The sequence below is a fragment of the Mobula hypostoma genome, chromosome 2 (genome assembly GCF_963921235.1).
Source record: "Mobula hypostoma chromosome 2, sMobHyp1.1, whole genome shotgun sequence".
Classification (NCBI taxonomy): Eukaryota; Metazoa; Chordata; class Chondrichthyes; order Myliobatiformes; family Myliobatidae; genus Mobula; species Mobula hypostoma.
In genome coordinates, this window is record NC_086098.1 from 136,379,169 (window position 1) to 136,402,263 (window position 23,095).

The following is a 23,095-nucleotide window of genomic DNA, read 5'->3' on the forward strand; positions in this document are numbered from 1 at the left end:
CAAGAGCCAAGCTACTTAAAGAAATATATCTTGCAAATGACCCAATGATCGCACTGAGTTAAAAAGTAAATATGGACGGACATATCTGGAAAATTCCTCTGTGCCAAGGAAACACTTGCCTGAGGAGAAAAATGGCTTTATGTCTTGTCAAACATGCCAGTGGCTCTAGAACTCTGTGCTCCCTCCGTATTGTGAAAATATGAAATCCTCAAAGGAAGTCACTCAGTCGACAAGTCTATATCAGCTCCTTTCGGATCAATCCAGTCATTCATATTCTCCCAGAGCCAATTAAACTATTCCTCAAATGCCACCTTCAATTCCTTTTTTAGATCTCACTTGACTCCATTTCCACAACCTGTACAGGTAGTGAGTCCAGATCATAAAAAAACTAACAATTTCTTTTACCCCTCATATTGAAACTGAAATTCAAAACAGAAGCGACCCATTTTGATCCGACTATAAATGGGAGCAGCTTCCATCAAGCTATGCTGTGTAAACCAGCCATAACATTATACAATTTTTATCACATCTCCTGTATTTATTTTTCTCTTGTAAGCAGCCTCAGCTTCTCCAGTTCTAAACATGTAGCAGCAGTCGCTCAGCCTTGGAGTTGAAGTGCTGGTCGAGATTATGTATTTAAGCTCTATAGTTGGATTTAAACATACAAGATTCTGACCAAGAGGTGATTTCACTAGGTCAAGGCTTACACCACTGAGCACTTGTAACATTCTTAATACTAATAAAATATCTGACTGAAGATTATTGGACTGAAGCCTTGGATAAGCAGAAGAGATCAAATTACAGAAGGATAGTAGTACAAAATAGAAGGGAATGAGTAAAGAAACAAGTCATGGACAGATCGGACTAGAAACAGGATTTGCAAGCTCATTAGCTGATATTGTTGAGTCTGGAAAGTTGTAATGTGTCTAGTAAGAAGATGAGATACAGTTCCTGGAGCTTAAGTTAACAAGATCATAGGACAGTGCAGGAGAGAAACTGTCCCTTCAGCTCACAATACCTGTGCTGACCATAATGCCAATCGACACTGAGCCCATTGCCTCGATAAAGTCCATATCCCTCTAACCAATGCTAATTAATATATCTGTCCTAATGTTCTTGAAATATTGTTATTGCATTCACTTCACCATCTTACCCCTGGCAGCACATTCCAGGCTACCACTGTCTGTGTAAAATCCTGTTACGTAACCCTTCCCCACCCCCCAACCTTAAATCTGTGCTCTCTAGTCTTTTCACCCTGGGTAAAAGACTCCATCTGCCTAGCCTATCTGTGCCTTTCATAATTTTATATATTTCTATCTGATCAGCTCTCGGCCTCCAGCACTCCAGTGAAGACAGTCCAATATGGTCCACCCTCTCCTAATAGCTGATACACACCAATCCAGGTGTCAACTGCATTGCACATCCTTCCTGTAATGAAGCAACCAGAACAACACCCAATACTCCAAATATGGCCCAGCCAAGGGTTTCTACAGCTGCAATGTGACTTGCTACTTTGTCAACACATTCTCAGTTTTTGAGGGACTATGACAGCCAATATGTGCTGGGACACCCTGTGTATCTTTCATCACCCTATATCTTGTACCTAACATTGTGAATATCTGCCTCTCCATCAAGGAACAGGGAACAGTATCCTTCCATTTACTCTCTATAAACCAGCCATGATGTTATGTATCGTTATCAAGTCATTTAAGGTTTTTAGTTCTTCCTTTTCCTATGGCATTGGAAACTGACCACTCTGTTTCTCTTCAATTGTTTCCCTTTCAACACATTCACAGTTTTTGATGGAATATGTGCTGGGACACCCAGGTCCTACTCCAGGCCAGCTGAAACCCATCCCTACTTATTCCTGTGTCAGTGCATGAGCTGAATAGAATCCTGCTTTCCACTCCATCTCTTTACCTATCTCTGTCAACTTACATGCAACTCAATAATACACATCTGCCTATAACTCATGAAATTTTGTTCTTAAACTTGCCTGCACATACAACCCTCCACCCAATTTTTCCTTGGTTGTTGACTACAATAATTGTTTCCCCTCTTTTAGCAAAACCTTTTTAATTTGTATTGAGATGTCTGTCACCCTGACATCTCAGCATATGCAACTTTGGATCCTATTTATCCCCATTTCTCAGGTAAATCAAACTAGAGGATAGATTTCGAATATACATGTTACTGGTGAGGCTGCACCTGGAGTACTGTGTGCAGTTCTGGTCTCCATACTTGAGGAAGGATATACTGGCTTTGGAGGCAGTGCAGAGGAGGTTCACCAGGTTGATTCCAAGGATGAAGGGGTTAACCTATGAGGAGAGATTGAGTCGCCTGGGACTATACTCTCTGGAATTCAGAAGAATGAGAGGGGATCTTATAGAAACATGCAAAATTTTGAAAGGGATAGATAAGATAGAAGTAGGAAAGTTGTTTCCATTGGTAGGTGAGACTAGAACTAGGGGACATTGCCTCAAAATTCAAGGGAGAAGATTTAGGATGGAGATGAGGAGAAACCGTTTTTCCCAGAGAGTGGTGAATCTGTGGAATTCTCTGCCCAGGGAAGCAGTTGAGGCTTCTTCACTAAATATATTTAAGATACAGTTAGATAGGTTTTTACGTAGCAGGGAAATTAAAGGTTATGGGGATAAGGCAGGTAGATGGAGCTGAATTTATGGACAGATCAGCCATGATCTTATTGAATGGCGGGGCAGGCTCGATGGGCCGGATGGCCTACTCCTGCTCCTATTTCTTATGTTCTTATAATGGGGGAGAGGTTTAGAGGGGATATGATAGGGATCTCATTTTCCGCGAGATTGGTGAGTAACTGGAATGCGCAGCTGGAGAGTTGAATTTGGTTCACTGACACTATTTAAGAAGTGTCTCGACGTGTGCTTAAGGTATATTGATATAGAAGGCTACGAATCAAATGCTGGGAGATGGGACCAATATGAGAGGGTTCCATTGATCGGTGTGGATGGTTTGGGCTTGATGGCCCTTTTATATGCTGTATAATTCAATGACTCCTCTGTCCATACTGGACAGCCTGTCATATTAATATGTCATAGCTCAGCATTTGCCAGCAAGTGTAATAGATGAGATTGATGATATTAGCTCATTCAGATTGGCAACAAGATCTCCTCCACAATCACCATCAGCAAAGGCACACCAAAAGGCTGTGTGCTTAGCCCCCTTGCTCCACTCACTTTACACTTATGACTGTGAGGCTAAGCACAGCTCCAATGCCGTATTTAAGTTTGCTGAGACACCACTGTCATTGGCTGAGTCAAAAATGATGGTGACAAATCAGCACATAGGAGGGATGTTGAAAATCTGGCGGAGTGGTGCCACAACGACAACATCTCACTCAACGTCAGCAAGACCAAGGGGCTGATGATTGACTTTATGAGGAGGAAACCGGAGGTCCATCAGCCATTCTTCATCAGGGGATCAGTGATGGGGAGGCTCAGCAACTTTAAGTTCCTTGGCATTGTCATTTCAGAGGACCTGTCCTGGGTCCAGCCGTAAGCCCCATAACAAAGAAAGCACAGCAGCCCCTCTGCTTTATTAAAAGTTTGCGAAGATTCAGCATGTCGTCTAAAACATTCACAAACTTCTATAGCTGTACGATGGCGAGTACATTGACTGGTTGCATCACAGCCTGGTGTCAATGTCCGTTGAACAGAAAAGACTACAAAGAGTAGCTGATACAACCCATTCCACCATGGGTAAGCCCCTCTGTACATTGAGTATATCCATATGGAGTGCTGTCACAGGAAGGCAGCATCCATCATCAAGGACCCTCACCATCTAGGCCATGCTCTCTTCTTGCTGCTTCTTGAGAAGGGAATACAGGAGCCTCAGGACGCACAGCACCAGGTTCAGGAACAGTTATTATCCCTCAGCCATCCGCTCTTGAACCAAGGGGATAACTTCACTCAGTTACCCTCACCCTCAAAACGGAACTGTTCCTACAACCAATGGACTCTCTTTCAAGGACTCTTCATCTCATGTTCTCAATATTTATTGCTTATATTTTTATTTTTTTTGTATTTGCACAGTTTGCTGTCTTCTGCACATTGGCTGCTTGTCTGCCTTGTTGTTTATGGTTTTTCATTGATTCTATTGCGTTTCTTTGTATTTACTGTGAATGCCAGCAAGAAAATGAACCTCAGGGTTGTATATGGTGACATTCGATAATAAATGCACTTTTAACTTTGAGTCTTATACTTCAGTTCCACTTAAACTGTATATTATTGGTCCCACGCCAACCAGTCCTGCTTCTGGGCCTCTCTGCAAGGTGTCACCAGTTATTCTCAGACCTGTTTTATTGTGATAGAATGAATCCAACCTACAGAGTGTACAGCAGGGATATTTGTATGACGTATTTCCTTAGGACAATCTCACAGTCCACAAGCTCTCACATACTGCAGTCTAATTACATGAGCTGTTGTGCCATGTTTTATATTTTTATCTACTTTTTAGCATGTTGGAAACTTTTTTAAACTTGTCATCTTCCATTGAGCATCAAAGCACTGTGGAAGTATTTAAAAATAGCCTCTAGTTTACGTAAATAATTAGAATAATTAATGACAAGAAGCAGCCGCTCTATTTTCCACTGCTCTAAATTCACAGTTGGACCAGAATGCTAGACGTGCACTGTTTATAAGGTAATCTGTCTCTTTATTGTTAAATATAATAGAAAAATTGTAGTTTTGAAACTTGAACCTAATCAGTTTTTACTTGTCCAATGGACCACCTGCACTCAAGCAAACTTTTCCCCCAAAAGACAATTCCCAACTAGTTAACACAACAGCATTTGCAAACAGTTCTATCAATGAATTAATTCCAAATGAGCTGACAGACAAATTACTATCTGGTTACTTTATTCCACACCCCCCCCCCCCACACCACACCACCCCCGGCCGCCCCTGGACATCAGTTGTCTAATTTAACCAGGCTTTAAGATGCAGCGACAGCTTTTCCATAGGATGAAATCATCACTTGCTTTATTGGATTTGTCCATGGTCACCTCACCTCATTTTCAAATCCATTATTGTACTGAATTGATCATTTACATATAAAAGGTTTCTTTATGTTCCAGTATAAACTTCTCTAATGTCACTTTTATTTACTCTTCAGTAGGGTGGTGGCCTCATAACAGGCATGATTATGGCCGAAAGGCCTACTCCTGCACCTATTTTCTATTAGTTTAGAACTTTGGCCTAAAAACCTAGAGGATAAATTTAAGTTTCAACATTCATAAAATATTACATTTAATTTGAATGAATATGGAAATTAAAAGTGAACACAAAGCTTAGCAGACTGACAAAAATCCTTGCCAGTTCACTTGCATTCACTCTGGAAGAAAATCTGCAATCCTCACCTTCTCAGGCCTAGTCGTGAATGCAGACCCAAGCCAATGTGAGTTCATTCCTAACCTCCCTGTGACTGGCCTAAAAACATTGTTGTATGCGACAGCTAATTTAGGGACCCTGAGCTTGGATAGTAAATGCTTGCTCTTGATGTCCACATCCCGCCTGTGAATAATGAAACTCTCACTAAGATTCCTCGCTCCAGACTGCAAAATTTAAGCTTCCTTAATCTTCCCTCATGGCTTATCTCCTTTACACTTAGCATCATTTTTTGTTGATTGTCTCTGCATCCTGAATATATATCCCTGCTGCAGAGTGCTGATTAGAATTGTACACAGTGTTCCAAACACTGCCTAACTTGTCCAGCGTAACATCTCACCATAAGCTCTTTAGAGGTTATACACTGCCATTCAGGCCATAACCTGATGCATAGTGTTTTCTTTCTAATTTATTTTTACTAATTTATCTGTAGTAATAGCAATAGCTTGCTGTTTTATAGTTTTTATGCCATTAAAACATAGCAAGACTCTTCAAAGAGGTAGCACAACAGTAACAAAACCTGGTGAGAAATTTGTTTTTTTTAGACTTTTGAGATTAATAAATGAGGGAATTTCTTAGGGGAGAGATCTCCTCACACCCCTGCAGGAACAGGAGAGAGTAAGTGCTTACAAAACACCAGAGGACTGATTGCAATTCAAGTTGGAAGAAGTGTTGAGTGAAACATGAGGGAATATGTAAGCAAGGGCAATGATATTAGAAGGAGTGGAACCAGGCAGTTGTATTAAGTTCGATTAAATTAGATTAGATTGTTGTCATATATACCAGGGTGCTTTGACATTACTTGCTGACGTGAAGCTCACAAATTAAGCAGTGTACATAGGAATAATAAATTCAACAATAAGTACAGCGAAGAGCCCAAAGCAATAGAACAGTGCAAAGGCAGGTGTGCAGTCTGAAGCAGTGAAAGAAGAAATACTGAAGTGACAATAATGGCTTGAGAATCATTGGGAAGGGGCTGTGAAAATGGGGAAGAAGCTGTTCTTGAGTCTCAGCATCCGGGCTTTCAATCTCCAGTATCTTCTAACAGAAGGTAGAAGAGAGAGAAGGGCAAACAACAGGAATTCTGCAGATGCTGGAAATTCAAGCAACACACATCAAAGTTGCTGGTGAACGCAGCAGGCCAGGCAGCATCTCTAGGAAGAGGTACAGTCGATGTTTCGGGTCGAGACCCTTCGTCAGGACCGGGAATTAGTCAGAGAGAAGGGAATGGCCAAGGTGGCAGGCGTCTTTGGAGACAGTATTAGCCTCCCTGATGCAGCTCACCATCCAAAGTGGACTGGATGCGAGGAAGGGATGACCGTGGAATGGACTGGAGCAGAGTTATCACTGTTTGCAGCAGTCAAGAGGAGAGCAGAGCCGTACCAGACCGAAGTGCAGCCCATCAGCGTACCCAAACCCAGCAGTGGATACGCAGAGGACGCAGAACAAACCTCTGGAAGCACAAGAAATATTCAGATTAAATCATAAAATATTCGGATTAAATTAAAAAAAAAATTCAAAGCCCATCTGTAGAAGTTCAGGAGAACCCTTGCGGAAAAGCTAAATCTTTTCAAACACCCAAGGAAGGATCTAGCCTTAAACTATGCCTAAGAAATAAGTAAGTAAGGTGTATTCAGCTTAGGAGGGATAGATTACCTTGTGAATGATAGATGAAATAATAACCTGATTCCAATTTCTCAATTTATGCTAATTTCATATTATCGATTGATTATTACTGTACTCAGGTTCCCACTCCTTTTCTTTGAAACTAATTCATTTTCCCCAGTTCAGTCTCTATCATTTTCTTCTCCTGCAGGCCGGGAAATCTGCCGTTTAGTAAGGGGTGGGTGTAGCCAAAATCCACTTGTCAACAACAGCAGTTGAAGCTGAGCTGGCAGATCAGGTATTCTCCAGGGCCCTGTTGGACCAGCTAACACACTCATTCACGGAACCAAAAGGAAGGAAGCTGTCATTGGTGGATAGAATCCTTCCACTTGGTTTCACTGACTGACCAAGCAAGTAGGCCCCACGCGCAGTAAATCAATGTTGTCTGGTTTTTGTCACTGAACGTACTTCTGGATGTACATTATGAAGTCACTACTTTCTTAGCCTGAGCTGTTAAGTAAGTGGGGTGAGTTCAAATCGGAAGGGAATGTACAAATTAGACTCCTATGTCTCTTGGTAAGAATCACATAGTTTCTAGCTCCATTTGCAGGCCTCCCATTTCGGCCCTAGCCAAGATTTTAGGTAGCACATACAAAATGCTAGAGGATCTCAGTAGGTCAGGCAGCAGCAATGGAAATAAATAAACAGTCGACATTTTGGGCCAAGGCCCTTCTTCAGGACTGAAAAGGAAAGGGGAAGACACTAGAATAAAAAGGTGGGTGGAGAGGAAGGAGGCATCCATTTCCCTCTTCCCCTCTATGGTTTTCCCTCTGTGTTCTGCACCCCAGCATCTCCACCCATCTCACTTCCCCACTCTCTGTCCTGATACAAGGTTTCGACCTGAAACCTCAGCAATACCTTTCTTTCTTTCTTCCCACTGACTTCCTCCAGTAGATTGTTTCTCTTCTGCTTATTATCATAAAAGAGAAAATGCTAGAAATACTCGGCATTTGGAGAATAGCTGTGCCTATCTGAAGAAAAGTCAACAACCTTGTTAACTCTCTCTCCTTTTTACCTGTGGCTGTGCTTGTCAGATACTCGAATGACCACAAATTAATACTTGTACTCACTGCACATAGTTGTTCTCATTATTTCCACAACTCTTCACAAGCTCTCAGAAGAGATATACTTCCTTTAATTATATTTTGTCTCTCTTGTCCTAACCACCATTAAAATTCTTTTGTTTTTTTCTTTGCAACTGTTTATCTGCCAAAACCAATTTAATATTTTTCTGCTCCACTCATTTATCAATACCAATGCCTCATTAATATTAAGAATTCTTATTTTCATCATCTCATACAGGTGAGCCATCTTGTTACACGAGGTTCAGTCCTAAAGAAAAATCCTGTCCAAAACCTTTTCCCTCATCAAAATATGAAGATTAGATTAGATTAGATTCAACTTTTTTGTCATTGTGCCGAGTACAGATACAAAGCCAATGAAATGCAGTTAGTATCTGACCAGAAATGCAAAGAATAGTGTTATTTACAAAATAACTGCGAATCAAAGTACTGAGACAGTACAATATGGGTGCAATAATGCTTAGCGCTGTGATCTGAGGTTCAGCAGGGTCACAGCCTCAGGGAAGAAGTTCTTCCTGTGCCTGCTGGTGTGGGAGCGGAGGCTCCTGTAGTGCCTACTGGATAGGAGGAGAGTAAAAGGTCCACGGTTAGGGAGAGATGCACCTTGTCTGTACTTAAGAGGTTTTAGAATGGCCTAAAGCTCTGAAAGATGTTGTGTATGTCATTTCCCCATTCCCTAACCGTATTTCAAAGGGTAATTGTTACCGCTAAATTTCATGAGAGTAGATGTGAGAGGTTATATCCTGTCTGCATACCCAGTGGGTGTGGGGGGCGAAGCTGGTGGTTTCCTGCTTTTCGCTTTGTGGTATCATTTCATGGAGACTAAGAGAGCAGCCACATTTCAAAGCTGAACCAGCTCCGGTGCTACAGACTGCCCTATGATGACTCATGTAGCAGGAGAGAGGAGCAACAGAAAACTTGTCAGGTATCTGTTGCATCAAACCGGGTCACTGCAGATCTTCACACTGAGAAAAAAGGAACTAAAATGCAAAGTGTTGTACCATTTAAATTGACTATTTGGTGTAATATTAATGTAAGCACTAATATGTTTCATTGGACAGCAGTTCCCTTGCTACTTGTAGAGCAGGGGCTCAGGGCTATTGGGTTTTGAAGCAAAACAGAAAGTGCAAGAGACACTCAGGAGGTCAGGCAGCATTGGTGGCAAAAGACATAGAGTTAATATTACAAGTCAAGGATCCTTCAGACTTTCAGAATTCTGAGGTTTGTAGAAATGAAATTAAAAGTGTGTCCTCACTCAGTTTTTGGCCATTTGAACCTGAGTTTTCAGCAGGCTCTCCGACAATCCTTTGTTTGCATTTTCCATTAAGAATCCTATAGAGGGGGATGGAGAGGCTGTGAGATAATTGTCAAGCCAATCTGCAGGCAAATGTTAGTACCTCCTTGGGCAGATACGTATACTCCTTGCTTTTGCACTGGTGGACAGAGTAGGTGCTGGTTCATAAAGACCTAAGTCAAAAAAAGCTGGGTTATTCAAATGAATCAAACCAGAAGCAGAATTTCTGATGGTCCTACTTCGAGCAAAGAGCATATGAGAATGATTTAAGAGGAATCGGGGATGTTAATAATTTACACTTTCACCCAGCAGTGATCAAGAGAAATGGACTTTACAGGGCCCAGCAGTACCCGGAGCCAGATGCAGAACTGTGTCACCAGTGGACAAAGTGACCTTGTCTACTTGGGGACAGTGTTGCTTCAGCTGATGTACATTAGCCTTCCAAACACGCCATAATGCTGAGCTCTGGCAACAATGGCTCACATTACGATACAACCTTGATGGTGTCATCACATGAGCACTGCCAACTATAGACACACACAAAATGGTAGAGGAACTCAGCAGGTCAGGCAGCATCGATGAAAATGAATAAACAGTCGTCAATTCAGACCGAGACCCTTTCTCAGGGGCTGGGAAGGAAGGGGGAGGATGCCAGAATTAAAAAAGGTGGGGGAAGGTGAAGGAGGATAGCTAGAAGCCAGCTGGGCAGGAGAGATAAAGGGCTGGAGAGGAAGGAATCTGATAGGAGAGGAGAGTGACCCATACGAGAAAAGGAAGGAGGAGGGGATCCAGGAAGAGCTGATAGGTAGGCAGGTGAGAAGAGGAAAGAGGCCAGAGGGGAGAATACGGGGGGGGGGGGGCGGCGGGGGGCAGATTTTTTTAACTGGAAGGAGATGCCATCAGGTTGGAGGCTACCCAGCCAGAATATAAGGTGTTGCTCCTCCACCCTGAGGGTGGCCTCATCTTGGCGCAAGAGGAGGCTATGGACCGATATGTCGGAACAGATATGGGAATCACAATTAAAACACTTGCCGACTATAGTCTGGATGTGCTGCAGCATGTTGTCATTTCTTTGCCTGCACTTTTCACTATCTTACCTTTATTGGAAATATTCCCACAAGGGAATACAGTAAAGGAAATCACAGGACGATTGCAACGCAGAAGGAGAGCACTTGGCCTGTCAAGTCTATTAATGTTCCAGGCAAGATGAATCCAGCTCAGCTCATTCCCCTGATCTCCTCTGATAAACCTACATGTTTTCTATTTCATTTCAGCCACGTATCCATCTAGTAGCAATTGTACCCACCTCTACCATTATGGCTGATGTTGCGGCTCTGACCCCAAGCATTCATTGTGCAAAGTAATTTACCTCATGTGATTTTGGTTCTTTTGCCAATAACTTTCTTTCTAAGTCACCTCATTTTTGACAACGTGCCAGTGCAAATGTTTTTTTCCTGTCTACTCTGTCTCTACACTTAGCGATTATTTTGCTTCATTTGTCACACCTACATCAAAACTTCAGAACATACAGTGGAATGCATCATTTGACCAACAACCAACACAGTCCGAAGGTGTCCTGGGGGCAGCCTGCAAGTGTTGCCACATTTCCAGTGCCAACGTAGCATCCCCACAACTTACTAAACACAGCCCTAACCCTTTGGAACGTGGGAGGAAACCAGAGCACCTGGAGGAAACCCATGCAGTAATGGGGAGGATGTACAAATTCCTTTCACACAGTGGCAGGAATTGAACCCCGATCACAGATCATTGGCACTGGAAAGCATTGCACTTCCGTGCCGTGCTTTTGATGTTGACTATCTCTATCAGAGCCCTGGCAGCCTTCTCATTTCAAGAAGAACGACCCCAGCTTATCCAGTCTCTCCGTAGCCCTCATTTCTGGAAGCATTTTCATAAACATCTTCTGTATTCTCACCTTTGGAAATCTGGGAAGAGCACATCAACTACATTTCTATCATTAACCCTTTAAGTTTCTTCACTAAAACAAAACTCAAGAAGGCAGCATCCATCATTAAAAACCCTTGCCATCAGGGATATGCATTTTAGTGTCACTACCATTGAGGAGGAGGTACAAAACCCTGAAGATCCACACCCAACAGACTCTTCCCCTCCACCTTCATATGGAACCCATGAACACTGCCTTCTTATTCATCTTTTGCAGTAGTTTTTTTTTGTATCTTATATCTTTTATACCTCGAACGGCACTGCTGCGGCAAAACAACAAATTTAGTGACATATGTCGGTGATTCTGATTCTGAATCTCAGTTACATCTGGAACTGTTGGAGCCTGTGGTTTTCAACTTGGAGATTGCTTGGAGGATCCAGTTCTTTGCTGTCTCCATGAGGATTCTGGGAGGCAGAGGCTGCGAGCGCGAGCCTCGTGGTGAGGAGGCTGTGGTGGGGGGGGGGGGATGAACCGATGTTTGGCTCTATTTCACCGATTAAAGCGACAAGGAAAATTGAAACATCGAGGCAAATGCGGAAGGCGAGCAGAAGCTGCCTGCGTTTTGATCACTGGTGGGATCACTCTGCTGCCGGAAACGGAGCCTGTGTGGCCTGCTGCTGTGCCGGAGTAAGTTACCGAGGTTTTCTGCATTTTGGATATGGATGTGCACTTACATAGAAACATAGAAACATAAAAACATAGAAAACCCTACAGCACAATACAGGCCCTTCGGCCCACAAAGCTGTGCCAAACGTGTCCTTACCTTAGAAATTACCTAGGGTTACCCATAGCCCTCTATTTTTCTAAGCTCCATGTACCTCTCCAGGAGTCTCTTAAAAGACCCTATCGTATCCGCCTCCACCACTGTCACTGGCAGCCCATTCCACGCAATCACCACTCTCTGTGTAAAAAAACTTACCCCTGACATCTCCTCTGTACCTGCTTCCAAGCACCTTAAAACTGTATCCTCTTGTGCTAGCCATTTCAGCCCTGGGAAAAAGCCTCTAACTATCCACACCATCAATGCCTCTCATCATCTTATACACCTCTGTCAGGTCACCTCTCATCCTCCGTCGCTCCAAGGATAAGAGGCCGAGTTCACTAAACCTATTCTCATAAGGCATGCTCCCCAATCCAGGCAACATCCTTTTAAGTCTCCTCTGCACCCTTTCTATGGTTTCCACATCCTTCCTGTAGTGAGGCGACCAGAACTGAGCACAGTACTCCAAGTGGGGTCTGACCAGGGTCCTATATAGCAGCAACATTACCTCTCGGCTCTTAAACTCAATCCCACGATTGATGAAGGCCAATGCACCGTATGCTTTCTTAACCACAGAATCAACCTGCGCAGCAGCTGTGAGTATCCTATGGACTCGGACCCCAAGATCCCTCTAATCCTCCACACTGCCAAGAGTTTTACCATTAATACTATATTCTGTCATTATATTTGACCTACCAAAATGAACCACCTCAAACTTATCTGGGTTGAACTTCATCTGCCACTTCTCAGCCCAGTTTTGCATTCTATCAATGTCCTGCTGTAACCCCTGACAGCCCTCCACACTATCCATAACACCCCCAACCTTTGTGACTATGATTATTACAGACCATGGACTTTTTCTTCCAATCTTAAAGTTTTTTATATTCTGTGATTTTCACCCGACCTTTCTCAGTTTTTTGTGCAGGGGGGGGGATTTGGGGGTTGATGATTGTCTTTCTTTTCTCTCTTGGTTTCGTGGCTATCTGGAGAAAAAGAATTTCAGAGTTGTATGCCTTGATAATAAACGAACCTTTGAACCTTTGCTGAGACTTCAGCAGCATTTTCTTCCTCGGTGATTAGAGTAGCACAGTTTGACTACAAGAAGTGCAGCTACCTCATAGTCCCAGTGATCTAGGTTCCATCTTGAACTCCGGTGGTGCTGTCTGTGTACAGCATACGTGTTCTACCATTGGCTGTGTCAGTTTCCCACACATTCCAAAGTTCGGTTCACTGATTGCTGTATCCTGCCCATAGTATAAGGAGTGGGAGGCAGTTTAGAGATTTATCTCTACCAAAAAAGGTGCAAGGCACTCCTTCCCTCCACTAGCCTGCAAGTCAACCTCGGACGAGGTGTAGCACCTGCTTAGCACCCTCCCCCCCACCAAATCAGAGTCACATGAAGCCATAGGAGCAGGTGGCAGATGGTCAGATGAGCAATTGGTGCATATCACAAGTCTTGGTTATGTGACCACTGACACTAGACAGACAATCTTTGAATAGTATTGACAATGGCTTGGGGTCATCCATCTTGTTAAGGCACTGCCCAGGAGCGGGCAATGTCAAACTACTTCTGTAGAGAAATTTACCAAGAACAATCATGGTCATGGAAAGACCATGATCACCCACATCACATAACATGACACATAGCGACTGAACGAGTGTAAGGAGGTGGTAGGAGTGTCAGGGTGAAGTTGACAGGCATGTGAAGGAAACAGGAAAATAAATGGAGGAATTGGATTGCTCTATCATAGAGTCAATGGGCCAAATGGCCTCCATCTATATCTTAAGGAAATAGAAACGACTAATGCAAAATACTCATTCATTTCCTCAACCATGCCCTCCACCGCTAGGAGTAATTATTTTTTGATCCTTGATTGGACCCACCTCTAGTTTCGACCATTTTCCTGGTCACATGCCTGGAAAATATTTTTGGATTCCCTTTCATTTTTTGCTGCCAGGCTTTTCTCATTTACTTTCCTTTCATACCTTTTCATTGCCCCTGTGAACTTCCTGTAATCAGCTGATTCTCATTTTGATTAACAGCTGGGTGTCTGCCACGTGCTCCTTCTCTTTACTTTACCCATGTTCCTTTTTGATCTTCCATGAAGCCTTGGCTTTAATTTCCTGGCCTTCCTCCTGCATGGAACTCCCACTACAGCTGAAACATTTCCACTCTGAACAGCTGAAGCTTGCAGTTTTGCCTACCAAGCTTCCATTCCATTTTACCTGGCCCAGATCTGCTCTCATACCTTTGACAAACTGTCTAGTTTCTCCTTAGAGTGCTCTGTATTGTTTTCCATAGCCATAATAATCACCGTGACATTGTGACTGCTGTTTCCCTACAGATACGTGCTCCATTTGGCCATCCAGAAATGTTCCCTTTCCCTTTGACTCTGAAGTAGATTTCAGAAGCTTTTCTCTTATGCTACTGCTACCTTGGTCTGTATCTAGATACCTACAGCCCCCTGTATTCATTTCTATATAACTTTTCCCATTTCTATACAGAGCTGGTCCTCAATGTCCTTCCTGCAGGATTAAAGCAGAAAGGGCTGTCCCAGTCATGAAATTTTACCTCGATTGCTTGTACCTTTTGGATTATATCCTTGATGAATCCAGCGTATCCTTTCTCTCCAGCACTGCAATACTCTCTATAATCAAGACCTGCTCTTGTTTTCCATATAGTTCCTGTATAGTATCTATTCCTATCTTCCTCTTTATGGTGTTCTTCTTGTCTCTGCTGTCATTGCCACAGCGTCATGATCCCATGTGACTAATTGTGTCCACAGTTCACAAACTTGTTACAACATGCTGCTTTTGTGTACATAGGGTGCCGGGGTGGAGATACATCTCCACCAAAGGAGGTGTATGGTGCTCCTTCCCTCCGCTAGCCTGCAGGTCACCCTTGGGCAAGGTGTAGCATCTGTTTAGCCCCCCCAATCAGGGTCACATGAAGCCACGGGAGCAGCTGGTGGATGGTCGCATGAGCAGCTGGTGCACATCACAAGTCCTGGTTATGTGACCACTGATTCCAGGCAGACAATCTTTGAAGAGTATTGATAATGGCTGGGGTCACCTGTCTTGTAAAGACACTGCCCAGGAGAAGGCAATGGCAAACCACTTCTGTGGAAAAATTTGCCAAGAACAATTATGGTCAAGACCATGATCGCCCACGTCTTACAACATGGCACATAATGATGATGATGATGATGATGATAATGATGATGAATTGTATGTACATACATTGTAACAGTACCATAGACTTTCAGTGTCTCTCAAGTTGGTCCTTTCTAAGAACTTTCTATTTATTTCACAATCTTTCTCAAACCTTAATCTCATTTTCAACATTCCCATCTGTTCTAAACCCAACGCCCTCCCTGGCAGGGCGGCAAATTAATTTAGAGCTCCCCTCAGAGCACTACAAAACTTTCCTGCTAGGTTATTGGACCCAGCTCTGTTAATGAGTGTGCCATACAGATCTCACCTCCGCAAGATGAATCCCAGAGCCTAAGGAATCTAACACCCTTCTTCCTGCACCATCTGTCCAACTAAGCATATGTCTGTGCAATCCTCCTATCTCAGTACCTATGGGCATTTGACACAGGTGTAGGGAGTAAAGTGAAGATTAGAGGTCCTGATATGTCATCTCATTCCTGGAGTCATAGAGTCATGCAATATGTAAACAGGCCCTTTAGCCTGACTTGTTCATGCCAAGTGAGATGCCTATCTACACCAATCCCATTTGCCTTCATTTGGTGAATACCCCTCTATTCCCTCCCTATCTACATAGTGTCCAAATGTTTCTTAAATGTGATGATTTACCCAACTCTATCACCTCCTCTGGCAGCTTGTTCCATTTAGCCACCACTCTCCGTGTGAAACACTTGCCCTCAGATCTCTTTTAAATACTCCCTCTTTCACCTTAAACCCATGGCTTCCCTACCCTCGGAAAAAGACTGTGCCTATCTAGATTGTATAAATCTCTGTAAGTTCACCTCTCAACCTCCTATGACCCAGTGTGAACAAACCCAGGCTATCAAATTTCTATTCCAGGCAACATCCTTGTGAATCTCTTCAGTATTTTTGCTGTCTCTATCACATCCTTTCTATATTCTGATGACAAGAACTGTATACAGTAATCCAGGTCTTGCCTAACCAATGTCTTGTACAGCTGCAATATGATGTTTCAGCTGTTACAATCAATACTCCTGCCTATGAACTTCATTGGACATGTGATTAGGAAAGAGGAGTTAGAATGCACGGTAATTATGAGAAAGATTGAAGGGAAGAAAGCAAGAGGAAGGCAAAGACAAATGATGATGGAGACAGCAGCCAGAGAACTGGAAACGAATACCAATGAATTGATCCACTTGACCCGAAACAGGAGTGTGTGGACCATGGCAGTCAAAGCTCAAACTGGGCATGGCACCTGATGATGATGATAAAGGCAAAAAATCTCATTGCTTCTTTACTACCCTAACTATCTGTGAATTTATCTTCTCTGCCTGTAGGTCCTCATTTCTTCCGGCCATGTCATGAGTAACATGGTTCTGACTGAACAGCAGCTGGCATCCAAGTTTCAGCACTCCAATTCCATGAAGTAGGATTAGCTGCTGCTGTCCCTTTAAGACTCAGACTGCCAATTACTGCCTGCCACATTCCTTCACTGGAAAGTCTGTACTTAAAGGCCCTGTGCTGAGCACTCAGTGCTCAACTGCAGGAGTTTCATTTCTAGTTTTACTGTTTGTGGTTTTCCCTTTGGATCTTGGATCTTGGAGCTTGGAGTCTGGAGTCTGAACTTGGGTTCACTGCCATCCATAGTTCTCTCATTATTACTGGAAACAGCATAGACCATAACTCTAGTTGTTCACCTTCCCCCTCTGGAATTCTTAGAGTCTTGGACAATATGTATATGTGTTTTCTGAAAAGTAATCATTTCAGTTTTACTGTCGTTAACAGGATGATCTGGAAGCTAACATTATTCCAAACTCTGTTTGTATGCTTATTTATAATTATCTTAGTTTTATTTTTATGCTGATATTAGTGGATGATTGTACACCTAATGAATGCCCTTAGAAGACAAATGAATTGCTGCTGATTACTGTACACAAATGAACAGTCCAAAATATAACCATGTGGAGCCCATCATTGCTAGCTGGTTCCACTCACATCTCTGACTTGGCAGTTGAGTTCAGTTCCACTGCAGAAATCTGAGCATAAAAACCTAGGTTGATACTTGAGTACCGTGCTGAGGGGTGATTTAAAACAGAGGGGTTAAAATAGATAATTAATCAAGGACTTTGTTTCCCCAATCATGTTGATATTTAAGATTCTCAGTTGTTATTTGAAGAGGAACAAGTGGTATCCCCAATGTCTTGAACTTTATTTCATCAGACGAAATATATTAGCTGGTGTTTGGTGGTGCTTGCTGTGCAGAATGAGCTAAACAGCATTTCCACACACCACAGCAAAAGCTACACTCAGCTATTCCATAAAAGGTACTGAATGGCCTTCCTTACTTTTGATATATATAGTGCACTCAACGATTACAGACTGATAATTTGGGAGCCAGTCACAAACAGGAGAAAATCTGCAGATGCTGGAAATCCAAATCAACACACACAAAATGCTGGAGGAACTCAGCAGGTCAGGCAGCATCTGTGGAAAAAAACACAGTTGACATTTCGGGCTGAGACCTTTCAGCAGGACTGGAGAAGAAAGATGAGGGGTAGAGTTAAAAGGTGGGGCGGGTGGGAGGGGAGGAAGAAACACAATAGGATAGGTGAAACTGGGAGGGAGGGGGTCTGAGAGGAGAGGGCAGAAGGCCATGGAAGAAAGAAAAGGGGGGAGGAGCACCAGAGAGAAGTGATGGGCAGGCAAGGAGATAAGGTGAGAAAGGGAAATGGGGATGGGGAATGGTGGGGGGGGGGGGGGAAATCATTACTGGAAGTTCCAGAAATTGATGTTCATGCCATCAGGTTGGAAGCTACCCAGACGGAATATAAGTGTGGCCTTATCATGACAGTGGAGGAGGCCATGGATGGACATATTGGAATGGGAATGGGAAGTGGAATTAAAATGGGTGGCCACTGGAAGATCCAACTTTTTCTAGTGGACGGAGCGTAGGTGCTCTCTCACTACCATTCAGGGCCCAAACATTCCTTCCAGGTGAGGCGACACTTCACCTGTAAGTCTGTTGGGGTCATCTACTGTCTCTGGTGCTCCCGGCGTGGCCTCCTGTATATCAGTGAGACCCGACATAGATTGGGAGACTGCTTCACCACACTCAGGTTGGAGGAACAACACCTTATATTCAATCTGGGTAGCCTCCAACCTGATGGCATGAACATTGATTTCTGGAACTTCCGGTAATGGCCCCGGTCCCCATCCCCTTTTCCCTCTCTCACCTTGTCTCCTTACCTGCCCATTTCCTCCCTCTGGTGCTCCTCCCCCCCCCAACTTTTCCTTCTTTGTCTTCCGTCCTCTCCTATCAGACTCCCCTTTGTCCAACCCTTTATCTCTTTCACCAATCAACTTCCCAGCTCTTTACTTCACCCCTCCCCCTCCTGGTTTCACCCATCACCTTGTGTTACTCCCTCCCCTTCCCCACCTTTTAACTTTATCCTCATCTATTTCCTCCAGTCTTGCTGAAGGGTCTCGGCCTGAAATGTCAACTGTACTCTTTTCCATAGATGCTACCTGGCCTGCAGAGTTCCTCCAGCAGCTTGCATGTGTTGCTAATCTTTTGGGAGTGTTCTTTCTTAAAATTACACCAATAAATTCAGCCCATCAGAAAAAGACTGGCACAGCAATACCAGCAGTCATAAGCTTTTATCCTCTGATTAACATTTCTAATTGCCCTTGCAAAGATGATTGTAGGGCATCCGCTTTAACTGATGTATTGTATATAAGGTGGTATTTTTTCCCATAGTGCGCCAACTATGGAGTTCAAGGCTTTTGGCCCATTGACAGTAAATTGTCAATTAGTTGTTTCTAATTCACCAGGATATGCTACCTGGAGGGAACTTGAGGATAACAAGTTAACTTGGCACCAACATTTTCTAAGCTTCACCATATAAGAAATTACTTTTTTATACTGTATGGGTGACTTCATACATATCCATACTCTGACTTGATATGTCATATGTCCTATAGAACACCTTATCAAAAGGCCTTCTGAAAGTCCAAATACACTATAGCAACTGGTTTATCCTTCTCTGCTTTGCTAGTTATAATCTCAAAAGATTCCAAAAGGTTTGTTAAACTGGATATCCCCTTCATAAATCCACATTGGCTCTGCCCAGTTCTTTTGATGTACTTCATGAGCATTGTTATAACCTCAGGGTCGGAATAAGAATCAGAATTTGGTTTAGTATCAATAACATATGTCTTGAAACTTGTTGCTTTGCAGTAACAGTAGAGTGGAACTCACAAAAATTACTACAAGTTACAAGCAACAAACAAAGAAACAAGTACATAAATACTTGCATAAGTAAATAACACACAAGTGTGTATATAGATGCTGTAAAAAAGGAAGAGCAAGGTAGTATTCATATGTTCATGGACTGTTCAGAAATATGAATGCAGAGGGGAAGAGCGTGGGTCTTCAGGCTCCCGTATTTCCCCCCTGATGGCTGTCCCAGATGGTAACTGCATTTAATGATGATGCCACCTTCTTGAGGCACAACCTTTTGAAGGTATCCTTAATGGTGGGCTGTGTCTATGCTGGACACTACAACCCTGTGTAGCCTCTTTCAATCCTGCACACTGGAGTCCCAATACCAGGTGATGCAACCAATCACAATGTTCTCTGCTATACATCTGTAGAAGTTTGCTACAATCTTTCTTGACATGCCAAATCTCCTCAAACTTCTAATGAAGTATAACCACTGGTCTGCTTTCATAATTACATCAATGTTTTGGGTGCAGAACAGATTTTCTAATATGTGGACATCCAGAAACTTGAAGCTGCTCACTTTTTCCACCACTGATCCCTCCATGAGGACTGGTGTATGCTTTCCTGACTTTGCCTTTCTGATGTACACAATTAATTCCTCAATCTTACTGACATTTAGTGTAAGGTTGTTGTTGCAACACCACTCAACCGGCTGATCTACCTCGTTCCTGTACACCTCCTTAACGTCTCCTGAAAGTCTGCCAACAACAATGGTGCCACTGGCAAATTGATAGAAGGCACATGAGCAGTGCCTAGCCACACAGTCATCAGTGTAGACAGAGTAGAGTAGTGGGCTAAGCACACACCCTTCAGATGTGAACGTTGATTGTCAGTGAGGAGGAGATATTATTACCAAGTGAGACTGTGTCCACTGTAGACTTGTTGTGGCGGAAGGCAAACTGCAGTTGGTCCAGATCCTGAGTGGTTGACGTCAGTTCCAGCTGTAGTTTTGCCCATTGTTTATTGCTCTGACTTGAAAATAAGCCATGGGGCCCAAACTCATGATAATACCTTGGTCTATAATAAAGCTATGGTGCAGCAATGATGGGGAGAGAGTGACTTAGGTGCATGACAGCCTTATCCTAGAAGATGAAGACTGTCATTGCACCTGCTTAATCCAGGCAAATGCAAAACGCTCCATCTCATGCCTGATATTGTTTGTATATGATAGATAGAAAAAAAAATTTGGGGAGCCAGGAAGCAAAGCACTTGTCATCTAATTCCCAGCCGACGAATCTCTGAGGCGGTACCAATTTAGTTTCTTGTATCCTCGGTGATGAAGAATTTGTCAGCCACAAAGCCATGATGAGGGGCAGCGGTTAAGGCTTTCTGTTCAGGTTTTCATTGCTTGATGTTTGCCTGAACTGATTTTGATTCTTTTCTTAGTAGCCCACACCAAATTATTGTTCTGGCTTTGATGCACATGGATTTTGGCTGCAACAATAATTACAAAGCATTGTGAGTGGAGCTGAATGCTGTGGAATCATAACTGAATGTCCCTGCCACTGACCTGATGATGGAGTACACTGCTCATAAATCAGTGTTCACGTCCAGGCGAGATTTAATAGTACTTTCAGTAAAATTGTAACAATCAAGTGTCTGTCCAGTTCTTAGTTTATTTTCTAACAACAAAGCTTATCTTTCAGTGTGTCAGCAGATTGCACATGCTAAATTAAAAGCGAGTACAGGAGCTTTTTTCAATATTCTGCTGCATATCAGGGCAGTGTCCAAAATTGTTCTATCCCTTTAAGGTTTATTGCAAGCTTATTTTTGTAAATGAGCACACCCTGATGTCAACTACCAGTTAATTGCAGTTAGATATATCCTGAAGCTAACTGATAGCCACTTCATATTGCAGGCTAGGAGTTTTGGAAATTGGTAGGTAAAAATTTTGTTTGCAAATGTTTAATTTCTTCTGACTTTAGGTATATTTGTGTTATTTATCTTGTTATTTTCTTTCTGGTTAATTTAGTTTTGTGTTGAAGTTTTCCATTTTCCCACCATCAACATTCTGTTCCTCCTTTCCCGCTGTAATTATCAATAAACCTAACGATATTTTTGTAGCCTTTTCTTCCTTCATTGCATATCTCTGTATTTAAACATATGTAGGATTTCTTGCTAGATGCTACTTGCAGAATCTACATTTAAGCAAACACACATGAATCATATTTCCTATTAAGCAAATTAATGTACAATTTGATACTATTATTTAACTATCTGGGTCCAAAAAAATAATTGGTCACTTTATTATAATATGTACTGCACTTTGAAATATTCTGTACTGTAACACAGTCCAGGAGCTGTAATAACAATCTTGCAGCCAGATCAGATCTGACATTCTTGAAAAATGTTTAACACTCTCCTGTTTGGTTTATTTTGTTTTGTTTTAAAATCTGCTGAACAAATGACAGACACTTGGTCGGTTTCTGAACATGTAGCACTAAATTTATTGTACACAATGTGTATGGTTGCATAGAGAGTTGTTCTGCCTGAAAATGCCTCTGCTACCTAGAGTGCTTTACGTAGGCACAATCACTTGAATAAGTAACTCATGGAAAAGATTTTGACAGAAGGCTTTTCTATATGTTTAATTTAAATGTAGCTGTGACCAGATTCTAACAGATAGACAGATCCCTTATTGTTTAACCATATGTAACTGTTATTGCTGAATCCAATGTTATCGTTCACGTGCTGGATCCAACTAAAGACTGCCAGACAATGCAGTTCAGCAGCACTAAGTTACTGTTGGGAACCGATCCATGTATGGAAGCAAAAGCACAAAACTACAGATAAGCTCAGACAGAGTTATGCAAACCATGTTTAGAGACACTTAAAGGACAAGACTCTTCCCTGATGCCTTACTGTTAAATTTAGAGAAGCTATTGTATGCTGCCTTTTTCCATAAAGCTCCAAACAGCTGCAGAGACTTTTCTGAGGTAGGCTTCACAACTGTATTTCTTTAACTGCAATTTTCAAAATGTGCGTTCCTTACTCTGTTAGCTGCAGTCATGTCAAGTAGTTGTAGGAAGTTGTGTAACTGCAATGGCAGTAGCCACACAAATGCTGCTCCCCAAGTTACTCAAACCTAATGGTTTTAATGAACATGGCATCCCATAATGACTTGTGTATAAAATCTAGAGTGCTTGAGGATACTTAATGTAAAAGATCCATTTCTATAAACTTTTGCAGTTGTTCAGTGGCCATTCACCAAAGTAGATCAAGTAATAAACCCTCTGAAGAAAACAAATCTGACTAAAGCAGTGGCTTTTGTTCTTTTGGACTGAGAATTAAGTACATATTGAGGAAGTTGATGCTTCCAGAGTCTTGGCATTCTTTCAACATTTTTAATCATGGAAATTAATATGCTTAAATTGCTATCCTCTCATCCCTGGTGGAGTACTGAAGGAATGTTGCATTGTCCAAAGAGACATTAAGCAGAAGTCTCTGCCTTCTCAACC

General features: G+C 42.5%; 1 protein-coding gene across 13 annotated transcripts in view; it reads left to right on the top strand.

The window, feature by feature from the left end:
- LOC134342508 (sodium/calcium exchanger 1-like) overlaps window positions 1-23,095 on the top strand; it is a 268,177-nt gene that overhangs the window by 10,174 nt on the left and 234,908 nt on the right. For 9 of the 13 annotated variants that reach the window (XM_063040733.1, XM_063040718.1, XM_063040731.1 and 6 more), the window contains exon 1: window positions 22,431-22,573. The exons of 1 other annotated variant lie outside the window; for it this stretch is intronic. The gene's annotated coding sequence lies outside the window, so the exon portion shown is untranslated. Of the gene's footprint in view, window positions 1-21,396; window positions 21,516-22,430; window positions 22,574-23,095 lie in introns of those variants that run through there. 3 more of the 13 variants (XM_063040724.1, XM_063040723.1, XM_063040721.1) reach the window with 3 other exon arrangements.